The 10,732-nt window shown below is 46.8% G+C and overlaps 1 pseudogene; it reads right to left on the bottom strand.

Annotated features, from left to right (window-relative positions):
- Positions 1-3,599: 3,599 nt before the first annotated feature.
- The window catches only part of LOC112224787, a 33,368-nt pseudogene continuing 26,235 nt past the window's right edge, over positions 3,600-10,732 (bottom strand).

Raw genomic sequence — 10,732 nt, 5'->3', positions numbered from 1 at the left:
GTCAGGGCTGGAGTAACACTGCTGTCTGGCCAGGTCAGGGCTGGAGTAACAGTGCTGTCTGGCCAGGTCAGGTCAAGGCTAGAGTAACACTGCTGTCTGGTCAGGTCAGGTCTAGAGTAACACTGCTGTCTGGCCAGGTCAGGTCAAGGCTAGAGTAACACTGCTGTCTGGTCAGGTCAGGTCTAGAGTAACACTGCTGTCTGGCCAGGTCAGGGCAAGGCTAGAGTAACACTGCTGTCTGGTCAGGTCAGGTCTAGAGTAACACTGTTGTCTGGCCAGGTCAGGGCAAGGCTAGAGTAACACTGCTGTCTGGTCAGGCCAGGTCAGGTCTAGAGTAACACTGCTGTCTGGCCAGGTCAGGTCAAGGCTGGAGTAACACTGCTGTCTGGCCAGGTCAGGTCAGGGCTGGAGTAACACTGCTGTCTGGCCAGGTCAGGTCAAGGCTAGAGTAACACTGCTGTCTGGCCAGGTCAGGTCTAGAGTAACACTGCTGTCTGGCCAGGTCAGGTCAGGGCTGGAGTAACACTGCTGTCTGGCCAGGTCAGGTCAAGGCTAGAGTAACACTGCTGTCTGGCCAGGTCAGGTCTAGAGTAACAATGCTGTCTGGCCAGGTCAGGTCAGGGCTGGAGTAACACTGCTGTCTGGCCAGGTCAGGTCAGGGCTGGAGTAACACTGCTGTCTGGCCAGGTCAGGCCAGGGCTGGAGTAACACGGCTGTCTGACCAGGTCAGGCCTGGAGTAACACTGCTGTCTGGCCAGGTCAGGTCAAGGCTAGAGTAACACTGCTGTCTGGCCAGGTCAGGTCTAGAGTAACACTGCTGTCTGGCCAGGTCAGGTCAAGGCTAGAGTAACACTGCTGTCTGGCCAGGTCAGGTCAGGGCTGGAGTAACACTGCTTTCTGGCCAGGTCACGTCAGGGCTGGAGTAACTCTGCTGTCTGGCCAGGTCAGGCCAGGGCTGGAGTAACACGGCTGTCTGACCAGGTCAGGGCTGGAGTAACACTGCTGTCTGGCCAGGTCAGGGCTGGAGTAACACTGCTGTCTGGCCAGGTCAGGTCAGCGCTGGAGTAACACTGCTGATTGGCCAGGCCAAGTCAGGGCTGGAGTAACACTGTTGTCTGGCCAGGTCAGGGCTGGAGTAACACTGCTGTCTGGCCAGGTCAGGTCAAGGCTCGAGTAACACTGATGTCTGGTCAGGTCAGGTCTAGAGTAACACTGCTGTCTGGTCAGGCTAGGTCAGGTCAGGGCTGGAGTAACACTGCTGTCTGGCCAGGTCAGGTCAGGGCTGGAGTAACACTGCTGTCTGGCCAGGTTAGGCCAGGGCTGGAGTAACACGGCTGTCTGGCCAGGTCAGGTCAGGGCTGGAGTTACACTGCTGTCTGGCCAGGTCAGGGCTGGAGTAACACTGCTGTCTGGCCAGGTCAGGGCTGGAGTAACACTGCTGTCTGGCCAGGTCAGGGCTGGACTAACACTGCTGTCTGGCCAGGTCAGGTCAAGGCTAGAGTAACACTGCTGTCTGGTCAGGTCAGGTCTAGAGTAACACTGCTGTCTGGCCAGGTCAGGTCAAGGCTAGAGTAACACTGCTGTCTGGTCAGGTCAGGTCTAGAGTAACACTGCTGTCTGGCCAGGTCAGGGCAAGGCTAGAGTAACACTGCTGTCTGGTCAGGTCAGGTCTAGAGTAACACTGCTGTCTGTCCAGGTCAGGCCAGGGCTGGAGTAACACGGCTGTCTGACCAGGTCAGGGCTGGAGTAACACTGCTGTCTGGCCAGGTCAGGTCAAGGCTAGAGTAACACTGCTGTCTGGCCAGGTCAGGTCTAGAGTAACACTGCTGTCTGGCCAGGTCAGGTCAAGGCTAGAGTAACACTGCTGTCTGGCCAGGTCAGGTCAGGGCTGGAGTAACACTGCTGTCTGGCCAGGATAGGTCAGGGCTGGAGTAACACTGCTGTCTGGCCAGGTCAGGCCAGGGCTGGAGTAACACGGCTGTCTGACCAGGTCCGGGCTGGAGTAACACTGCTGTCTGGCCAGGTCAGGGCTGGAGTAACACTGCTGATTGGCCAGGCCAAGTCAGGGCTGGAGTAACACTGTTGTCTGGCCAGGTCAGGGTTGGAGTAACACTGCTGTCTGGCCAGGTCAGGTCAGGTCTAGAGTAACACTGCTGTCTGGTCAGGCTAGGTCAGGTCAGGGCTGGAGTAACACTGCTGTCTGGCCAGGTCAGGTCAGGGCTGGAGTAACACTGCTCTCTGGCCAGGTTAGGCCAGGGCTGGAGTAACACGGCTGTCTGGCCAGGTCAGGTCAGGGCTGGCGTAACACTGCTGTCTGGCCAGGTCAGGGCTTGAGTAACACTGCTGTCTGGTCAGGTCAGGTCTAGAGTAACACTGCTGTCTGGCCAGGTCAGGTCAAGGCTAGGGTAACACTGCTGTCTGGTCAGGCCAGGTCAGGTCAGGTCTAGAGGAACACTGCTGTCAGGCCAGGTCAGGTCAAGGCTAGAGTAACACTGCTGTCTGGTCAGGTCAGGTCTAGAGTAACACTGCTGTCTGGCCAGGTCAGGTCAAGGCTAGAGTAACACTGCTGTCTGGCCAGGTCACGTCTAGAGTAACACTGCTGTCTGGCCAGGTCAGGTCAAGGCTAGAGTAACACTGCTGTCTGGCCAGGTCAGGGCTGGAGTAACACTGCTGTCTGGCCAGGTCAGGTCAGGGCTGGAGTAACACTGCTGTCTGGCCAGGTTAGGCCAGGGCTGGAGTAATACGGCTGTCTGGCCAGGTCAGGTCAGGGCTGGCGTAACACTGCTGTCTGGCCAGGTCAGGGCTGGAGTAACACTGCTGTCTGGTCAGGTCAGGTCTAGAGTAACACTGCTGTCTGGCCAGGTCAGGTCAAGGCTAGGGTAACACTGCTGTCTGGTCAGGCCAGGTCAGGTCAGGTCTAGAGGAACACTGCTGTCAGGCCAGGTCAGGTCAAGGCTAGAGTAACACTGCTGTCTGGTCAGGTCAGGTCTAGAGTAACACTGCTGTCTGGCCAGGTCAGGTCAAGGCTAGGGTAACACTGCTGTCTGGTCAGGCCAGGTCAGGTCAGGTCTAGAGGAACACTGCTGTCAGGCCAGGTCAGGTCAAGGCTAGAGTAACACTGCTGTCTGGTCAGGTCAGGTCTAGAGTAACACTGCTGTCTGGCCAGGTCAGGTCAAGGCTAGAGTAACACTGCTGTCTGGCCAGGTCACGTCTAGAGTAACACTGCTGTCTGGCCAGGTCAGGTCAAGGCTAGAGTAACACTGCTGTCTGGCCAGGTCAGGGCTGGAGTAACACTGCTGTCTGGCCAGGTCAGGTCAGCGCTGGAGTAACACTGCTGATTGGCCAGGCCAATTCAGGGCTGGAGTAACACTGCTGTCTGGCCAGGTCAGGGCTGGAGTAACACTGCTGTCTGGCCAGGTCAGGTCAAGGCTAGACTAACACTGCTGTCTGGTCAGGCCATGTCAGGTCAGGGCTGGAGTAACACTGCTGTCTGGCCAGGTCAGGGCTGGAGTAACACTGCTGTCTGGCCAGGTCAGGTCAGAGCTCGTCATCTTCTATGGACCAGCCCTTCAGGCTACTTATTCACAGACAACAGCAGTTTAATCTGGAGAGAGCAAGAACAGAAACACAGAGCTAACAACATCCAGCATGACTCAATGTCACTCCAGACACCACTACACACAGTAAAAAATATATTGAGATCCCAATTGGATAACCTGAATAAAAGAAAGTTGATTAAATACACTTGTAAAAAGACCTTGAGATCCAACAGCCATCCCCAGTGCGAGAGTGATGAACCTTGTAATACCATGCCCTTGGTTCTGATTTTGTAGTGTAGCCAGTACAAGACTTGCCTGTTCCATAGAAGAGCAAGCGATGATCTGAAGGTCCTCTCCACTGTATCCCTCCTGAATCACGGTGTGCAGTCTCTGAAACCCCTGCTGGATGTTGTTCTGTTGGAGAAAACAGCACGCTAGCCAGAGAGCTGCTGGAGAGAAATTACACCCCAACCAGTCCCCTTTGTATCCTAGTTGCCATGTCAACGCCATTGTTGTGCACTTAGATTCACTTAGATTAGCACTTAGCCGTACACAAAGAGCCACAATAATTACTGAACAATGATTTCTCTTTAACAAGCCAGATCGAGGCTGAAAATGGTAACTGAGCATTGCTCAGCCTCAGCGACCTGCTGAAAACGTCTATTTGTTTTGTAGGAGTGTACCAAAACCATCATGAGATCCCGAACAGGGTTAGCCTGGCTCCAAATCTGTTTGTGCTGTATTGTCATTTTTTTGTCAGGAAAGCACAAACCGATTTGGGACCAGGCTAGTACAGGGTTGTTAAAAGGAGAATGAGAGTTTCAATTCCTCCAGCGTGTAACAGACACCCACCCGAACAGGCTTGAAGAGGATAAACTCTGTGTCTCCGTTGGCCCGGTACAAGGACATGCTTTGTAACATGCTTGGCAGCTTGCTCTTCATCACTCGGAAGGTAGGCATTACTATGTCGTTGATCTTGGCTAAAAGGGGAGGCACAGAAAGTCATTTTCCAGTTCCATACCTTCCTTCCACCACATGATTTAGAGGTTCCACTGAAATATGATGCTACTGTTTCTTACCTGGCTGTTATCCAAGGCTGTTGAGAGAGGTTGTGGGTGGGACCTCCTTGGATCACCATGGTTTTCAGAGTGGACACCTGAAACAACACAAAGTCCATCACCCTCACACAAGGACAACATGAGTAATCTCACACCTGCCAACCTTGAAGAATTTTGATGAGTACCACTTCAGTGCGGCGGTGGAACCCCAGGCCCCCCACATTGCTCAAATCATAGGGAAATGCACATTTGTTGCCTAATAAGGATGTTGGCAGAAGGCTGCCAGGGTAGGAATGGTAGGGTATAGACTGTTAGGAGTACTTGGTAATTGGCTGCTCTTCATTCGCTAACTAGAAATGTGTTTAAATGTACAATCAGGGCTGTCCGTAGGAGTTTCTAACAAGGTGATGCTGATGTATGCCTAAGGCTGGGTAGGGGGATGTCTGGAGGGGTGTCAGCCAACTCCCCCTCAGAATGTAACTATTTGTTTTTTAAAACCTATAACTGCTGTTTCCTGAAACCTACTGCAGATGTAAAAGTGAGTAGCCAACACAGAAGTCAGGTGTTTGATCGTTAATAAAATTGAGGTTGTCTCAATGACACTTTTGCATTTTTCTAGGTGAAATTTGGAGAGGGGGGGGGGGTAATGATCATTGTAATTAATAGGTGTCTTTATGTGGATAGTCTAGTGAAAATGTAAACTGTTTTAATTGTATAGTAGTCTAGCATACTGTGAACTGTTTGGAATATGAAACAAGTGAACTAGGTCTATATGAGTTTGTATCAGATCACCATCCTTCACCTCATCCATCAAGTTAGGTCTGACTACTAGGCTACCAATCAATAAACATGCCTTGTTTTCATTGGTGAACTGCCTTATGACAGCATGAGCAACCTACTGTTAATTAACATACAGTACAGCTTACAGTGCCTTCAGAAAGTACATACATCCCTCGACTTGACTTTTCCACATTGTATTGCTTCACAGTGTGGAATTAAAATTGTATTTAATTGTCATGTTTGTCAACAAGCTGCACAAAATACTTGAATGTCAAAGTGGAAGAAAAATTCAAAAAATGAATGTATTAATGGAAAATAAAACATATCTTTTGATTACATAAGTATTAAACCCCCTGAGTTAATACATGTTAGAATTACAGATGTGAGTCTTTCTGGGTATGTCTCTATGAACCACGCAAACCTGGATTGTACAATATTAGCCCATTATTCTTTTACTATTTCTCAAAGCTCTGTCAAGTTGATCATTGCTAGACAGCCATTTTCAAGTCTTGCTATAGAGTTACAAGACGATTTAGGTTATTGCGTTTTGGGTTATTGTCCTGCTGAAAGGTGGATTTGTCTCCCAGTGTCTGGTGGAAAGCAGACTGAACCAGGTTTTCCTCTATAATTTTGCCTTTGCTTGGCTCTATTCAATTTATTTTTATTTTTTAAAAACTCCCTAGTCCTTGACAATGAAAGGCATACCCATAACATGATGCAGCCACCACCATGCTTGAAAACATGAGGAGTGGTACTCAGTGATGAGCTGTGTTGGATTTGCCTTTAAAAACATAACGCTTTGTATTCAGGACAAAAAGATAATTTCTTAGCCACATTTTTTGCAGTTTTACTTTAGTGCCTAATAGCAAATAGGATGCATGTTTTGGAATATTTTTATTATGTAAAGGCTTCATTCTTTTGACTCAGTCATTTAGGTCAGTGCTCAGACAATCCCTCCATCAGTGCTCAGACTGTCCGCAATAGGCTGAGAGAGGTTGGACTGAGGGCTTGTAGGCCTGTTGTAAGGCAGGCCTGTTTGTAAGGCAGGTCCTCACCAGACATCACCGGCAACAACGTCATCTATGGGCACAAACCCACCGTCGCTGGACCAGACAGGACTGGCAAAAAGTGCTCTTCATTGACGAGTCGCGGTTTTGTCTCACTAGCGGTGAGTCGGATTCACGTTTTTCTTCTAAGGAATGAGCGTTACACCGAGGCCTGTACTCTGAAGTGGGATCGATTTGGAGGTGGAGGGTCCGTCATGGTCTGGGGTGGTGTGTCACAGCATCATCGGACTGACCTTGTAGTCATTGCAGGCAATCTCAAAGCTGTGCATTACAGGGAAGATATCCTCCTCCCTCATGTGGTACCCTTCCTGCAGGCTCATCCTGACATGACCCTCCAGCATGACAATGCCACCAGCCATACTGCTTGTTCTGTGCGTGATTTCCTGCAAGACAGGAATGTCAGTGTTCTGTCTTGGCCAACGAAGAGCCCGGATCTCAATCCCATTGAGCACGTCTGGGACCTGTTGGATCGGAGGGTGAGGGCTAGGGCCATTCCCCCCAGAAATGTCCAGGAACTTGCAGATGCCTTGATGGAAGATTGGGGTAACATCTCACAGCAAGAACTGGCAAATCTGGTGCAGTCCATGAGGAAGAGATGCACTGCAGTACTTAATGCAGCTGGTGGCCACACCAGATACTGACTGTTACTCTTGAACCCCCTTTGTTCAGGGACACACATTATTCCATTTCTGTTAGTCACATGTCTGTGGAACTTGTTCAGTTTGTCTCAGTTGTTGAATCTTATGTTCATACAAATATTTACACATGTGAGAGGACGTTTCTTTTTTTGCAGAGTTTACAATGTAGTTGATCACAAGATGCACTGTGCAGAAATGCATAACCCAAAATATTGTATTTTCAGCTAGTGTACAAAACCGAAAGTAAAAGATGCAAAAACTAAACTTAAGGCCGGGAAGCATAGAAATTGCGCACATAGAACAGATCTACTGATTCTTAGACTTGCTTTCAACGGGAATGACAATCTACATTTCTATGTGGATTTGGTCGGGTCGCCCAAAATGTGACATATTGCAGCTTTAACTCTAAGTGTTTTAAAGTCACCACTGGCCTCATGGTGAAATCCCCAAGTATTTTCCTTCCTCTCCGGCAACTGAGTTAGGAGGATGCCTGTATCTTTGTAGTGACTGGTTGTATTAATACACCATCCAAAGTGTACAGTGCATTCAGAAAGTATTCAGACCCCTTGACTATTACCAAATTGTATTACTTTACAGCCTTATTCTAAAATTGATTAAATTAAAACAATCCTCAATCTACACACAATACCCCATAATGACAAAGCGAGAACAGGTTTAGAAATTTTTGCAAATTTATAAATTTTTAAAAAACAGAAATACCTTATTTACATAAACATTCAGACCAACTGCTATGAGACTCGAAATTGAGTGCAGGTGTATCCTGTTTCCATTGATCATCCTTGAGATGTTTCTACAACTTCATTGGAGTTCACCTGTGATAAATTCAATTGATGACATAATTTGGAAAGACCAGTCTGTATAAGGTCCCACAGTTGACAACGCATGTCAGAGCAAAAAACTCTCAGACCATGAGAAACAAGATTCTCTGGTCTGATGAAACCAAGATTGAACTCTTTAGCTTGAATGCCAAGCGTCACGTCTGGAGGAAACCTGGCACCATCCTTACGGTGAAGCATGGTGGTGGCAGCATCATGCTGTGGGGATGTTTTTCAGCGGCAGGGACTGGGAGACTAGTCAAGATTAAGGCAAGATGAATGGAGCAATGTACAGAGTGATCCTTGATGAAAACCTGCTCCAGAGCGCTCAGGATCTCAGACTGGGGCAAAGGTTCTCCTTCCAACAGGACAACGACCCTAAGTACACATCCAAGACAACGCAGGAGTGGCTTGTCCTTGAATGTCCTTGAGTGGCACAGCCAGAGTCCGGACTTGAACCCAATCGAACATCTCTGGAGAGACCTGAAAAACATACCTGACAGAGCTTGAGAGAATCTGCGGAGAAGAATAGAAGAAACTCCCCAAATACAAGTGCCAAGCTTGTAGTGTCATACCCATAAAGACTCGAGGCTGTAAAGCTTCAACAAAGTATTGAGTAAAGGGTCTGAATAATTAAGTAAATGTGATATATTTTTATAAATTAGCAAAACATTCTTAAAACCTGTTTTTGCTTTGTCATTATGGGGTATTGTGTGAAGATTGATGAGGGAAAATAACAATTTCATCTATTTTAGAATAAGGCTGTAACATAACAAAATGTGGAAAAAGTCAAGGGGTCTGAAGACCATGCTCAAAGGGATATATATATATATATATATATATATATATATATCAAATCAAAAACTGAAAAATTGGGCGTGCAAAATTATTCAGCCCCTTTACTTTCAGTGCAGCAAACTCTCTCCAGAAGTTCAGTGAGGATCTCTGAATGATCCAATGTTGACCTAAATGACTAATGATGATAAATACAATCCACCTGTGTGTAATCAAGTCTCCATATAAATGCACCTGCACTGTGATAGTCTCAGAGGTCCGTTAAAAGCGCAGAGAGCATCATGAAGAACAAGGAACACACCAGGCAGGTCCGAGATACTGTTGTGAAGAAGTTTAAAGCTGGATTTGGATACAAAAAGATTTCCCAAGCTTTAAACATCCCAAGGAGCACTGTGCAAGCGATAATATTGAAATGGAAGGAGTATCAGACCACTGCAAATCTACCAAGACCTGCCGTCCCTCTAAACTTTCAGCTCATACAAGGAGAAGACTGATCAGAGATGCAGCCAAGAGGTCCATGATCACTCTGGATGAACTGCAGAGATCTACAGCTGAGGTGGGAGACTCTGTCCATAGGACAACAATCAGTCGTATATTGCACAAATCTGGCCTTTATGGAAGAGTGGCAAGAAGAAAGCCATTTCTTAAAGATATCCATAAAAAGTGTCGTTTAAAGTTTGCCACAAGCCACCTGGGAGACACACCAAACATGTGGAAGAAGGTGCTCTGGTCAGATGAAACCAAAATTGAACTTTTTGGCAACAATGCAAAACGTTATGTTTGGCGTAAAAGCAACACAGCTCATCACCCTGAACACACCATCCCCACTGTCAAACATGGTGGTGGCAGCATCATGGTTTGGGCCTGCTTTTCTTCAGCAGGGACAGGGAAGATGGTTAAAATTGATGGGAAGATGGATGGAGCCAAATACAGGACCATTCTGGAAGAAAACCTGATGGAGTCTGCAAAAGACCTGAGACTGGGACGGAGATTTGTCTTCCAACAAGACAATGATCCAAAACATAAAGCAAAATCTACAATGGAATGGTTCAAAAATAAACATATCCAGGTGTTAGAATGGCCAAGTCAAAGTCCAGACCTGAATCCAATCGAGAATCTGTGGAAAGAACTGAAAACTGCTGTTCACAAATGCTCTCCATCCAACCTCACTGAGCTCGAGCTGTTTTGCAAGGAGGAATGGGAAAACATTTCAGTCTCTCGATGTGCAAAACTGATAGAGACATACCCCAAGCGACTTACAGCTGTAATCGCAGCAAAAAGTGGCGCTACAAAGTATTAACTTAAGGGGGCTGAATAATTTTGCACGCCCAATTTTTCAGTTTTTGATTTGTTAAAAAAGTTTGAAATATCCAATAAATGTCGTTCCACTTCATGATTGTGTCCCACTTGTTGTTGATTCTTCACAAAAAAATACAGTTTTATATCTTTATGTTTGAAGCCTGAAATGTGGCAAAAGGTCGCAAAGTTCAAGGGGGCCGAATACTTTCGCAAGGCACTGTATATTATTTAATCTACCAATAGTTGCCTTTCTTTGTGAGGCATTGAAAAACATCCCTGGTCTTTGTCATTGAATATGTGCTTGAAATTCACTGCTTGAATGAGGGACCTAACAGACAATTCTACGTGTGGGGTCGTCATTCAACAATCATGTTCAACACTATTATTTCAAACAGAGTTAGTCCATGCAGATTATCTGACTTGTTAAGCACATTCTTACTGCTGAAGTTATTTAGGCTTGCAATAACAGAGGGATTGAATACTTGACTCAAGACATTTCAGCTTTTCATTTTTTATTAACTTCTAGAAACATAATTCCACTTTGACATTATGGGGTATTGTGTGTAGGCAAGTGACACAAAATCTAAATCTAATCAATTTTAAATTCACGCTGTGTGAATACTTTATGAAGGCACTTTCTTTCAAGAGGACAGATCAAGAAGTGATGAATTAACATAATCCTACTAATATTTTAACAGTCTAAAGCATGAAACACACAGA

The sequence above is a fragment of the Oncorhynchus tshawytscha genome, linkage group LG03 (assembly GCF_018296145.1).
Source record: "Oncorhynchus tshawytscha isolate Ot180627B linkage group LG03, Otsh_v2.0, whole genome shotgun sequence".
Classification (NCBI taxonomy): domain Eukaryota; kingdom Metazoa; phylum Chordata; class Actinopteri; order Salmoniformes; family Salmonidae; genus Oncorhynchus; species Oncorhynchus tshawytscha.
This window is presented reverse-complemented; position numbering and strand designations above follow the sequence as displayed.